Below are 2624 nucleotides of genomic sequence, written 5' to 3'. Positions count from 1 at the left end.
CTTCGCAGGCTCCTGTTTTTACATCTCGGCAGGAATACAAATAAGCCCAAACAGTTCTTAGAGATGGAAGAAGCTTGTGGATGGAACTGGAAATCAATGTGCCATGCAGCAAGCACTGGGCCCAGGTCTGCTCCCCACCACACAGGTAGAAATCCATCCATCTGCTTTAGGTATTTATTTATTTCTAAGGCAACTATCACCATGGTGCCAAGGGATATACCTATCTCAATTTCAGGCTAGTTACTCTAGCTTTGTGGCCACGTGACTGAGTGCAAAATTTGGTGAAATATATTGCATGGGAAAGGAAAGGAAAGGAAAGGAAAGGAAAGGAAAGGAAAGGAAAGGAAAGGAAAGGAAAGGAAAGGAAAGGGAAGGGAAGGGAAGGGAAGGGAAGGGAAGGGAAGGGAAGGGAAGGGAAGGGAAGGGAAGGGAAGGGAAGGGAAGGGAAGGGAAGGGAAGGGAAGGGAAGGGAAGGGAAGGGAAGGGAAGGGAAGGGAAGGGAAGGGAAGGGAAGGGAAGGGAAGGGAAGGGAAGGGAAGGGAAGGGAAGGGAAGGGAAGGGAAGGGAAGGGAAGGGAAGGGAAGGGAAGGGAAGGGAAGGGAAGGGAAGGGAAGGGAAGGGAAGGGAAGGGAAGGGAAGGGAAGGGAAGGGAAGGGAAGGGAAGGGAAGGGAAGGGAAGGGAAGGGAAGGGAAAGAATTATCCAGGTGAATTCTAAAGCTGATGGGAGATTTTCAGTTACAGGGTTGCTCCCCCTCTCACCCTGGAAAAGGCAGCATTTTGAAACTGAAGCTTTCTTTGGGTTTCAGTGACACCTTTAGGGACAAGGGGAAGAGCACATATCTGTTGGTCTTCCATCAAAAGCCCTGCTGATGCAGGGCACTTGGCCCATGCTACTTTTCTGCCTCTTTTTTTTTTTTCCCCAGATCTGAATTTATGACTCTGAGGTGATCGTTCCAGCCTGGAGCTTTCAGCTCCTTCAGGGACTTTATTTCCAGCTGTCTTTTGACTTTTGAAAAATGTTGGCTTCCTGATTTATTCAAGGAAGAAGAGACTTCAAAACGATTTTACAGGAATGAATCCTCCTTTTCAGGCAGCTCTGAAAATCCTGGGAACAAACTATTTCTCTCTACTATTTCTCTCTATTATGTTAATATATCTTGAATGGCCAACTCCATGAGTAAGGCAACTTTAAACCTAAAGCTTCCAACATTTGAGCACTTGTTTTTGCAATATTAATGATCACTCAGTAAAGTCTTCTTTTCCCCTCTACACACACACTGCTTGCTTCTGAGCCTCTTTTTCACTCTCGTTTCAAAAAATGAGAGCACATTACCTGCATGTCAAAGCAAAGATCAAGAGGTGACAACCTTGACTTTAACAAGCTGAATGTGTATTTAATGCTAAGGCCAGAGTTAATGTTTCTGAGTAGAGCACTCTGCAACACATCCAGCACACATATCTCAAGCTACACTGGCTGACATGAAGCTAGACAAACCCTAGATAAAACACAATGAAAATTTTTAACACCTCACGAGGAATTATTTGCTGAAATAACTTCCCAGAGGAATTACTTACTAAAGTCACTTCCCAGGTAACAACACGGATACTCTGAAGGGTCATGGGGTTGCCCAGCTGCTTTTCACATGTAGGCAAATTGGAGTCAGAGTTGAAATGAACCAACGATTTCAAACTTCATCCTAGTATTCAGAAGAGCATTGGCCAACGGTGGGTTTCAGCAAGCACATAAAGAAAGATCGAGATACCTGCTGCTCTGTAGGAGCCTCACCAAACAGTCCCCACTAATCCTGGGCTCGGCAGAGCTGGCCACATGCTTACACAGGGTCTGAGACATTTTCAGGTCAGGTCCATGTGCAGACTCAGTATGTGCAGACTTGTCCATGTGCAGAAGAGGATCCCACCATGGTGGGAATGAATTTTAACCCTAATTTTTCATCACGAGCCTATCTCTAGTGTGTATTTGTTATTGTAGTTAATATTTTAATAGTATAATGCCAAGAACAACTCCTCTACAGTACAATCAACACAATCTCCAGTAAGGAAATCCATTCAGACAATCATATACACTGTAGGTCAGATTATGTTGTGTTCTGCATTGTAAGCATCACTGAATTTTGGAGGAGAGAAATTCTCGGGTTATTTTTGTAGTATGTGCTTCACAGAAGATTACCTAAGGGTCCAGTAATTGCCTTCATCCAGGTCCTAGTCATTCTCCACCAGCAGGGATCCAGGAAAGTTGTCCTGAGACTTGCACAGAATTTGCAGTACCATCAAAAAGAGAGATTTTTTGCCAAAGTAAGATACTTCTGTACCTTGGAAAGGGACACAGGTTCTGACAGGCCCCCTGGATTTTCCCCCAGGATTTTCCCCCAGGATTTTCCCACAGCTCACCCCCACGTGTCCTCCCTGCCCTTGGCCTCTCTCAAGCACCCTGCCTGTGTCCTCTTGGGGACAGCCAGGACAGGGGTACCCAAGAGGGAGTGGAGGGGGCTCCTATGCTCAGGAGTTGATGCCAGCCGTGTGTCCCAGTGCACAGCGTCCTCCTGCCCTTCCTCCTCCCCAGCAGATTAAAAGGGCTGTGGACCGAACAGCAGTGATAGCACCC

This window comes from Aythya ferina (genome assembly GCF_964211825.1).
Source record: "Aythya ferina genome assembly, chromosome: 24".
Lineage (NCBI taxonomy): Eukaryota > Metazoa > Chordata > Aves > Anseriformes > Anatidae > Aythya > Aythya ferina.
The sequence above is the reverse complement of the archived record's forward strand: the minus strand, read 5'-3'. Positions refer to the sequence as shown.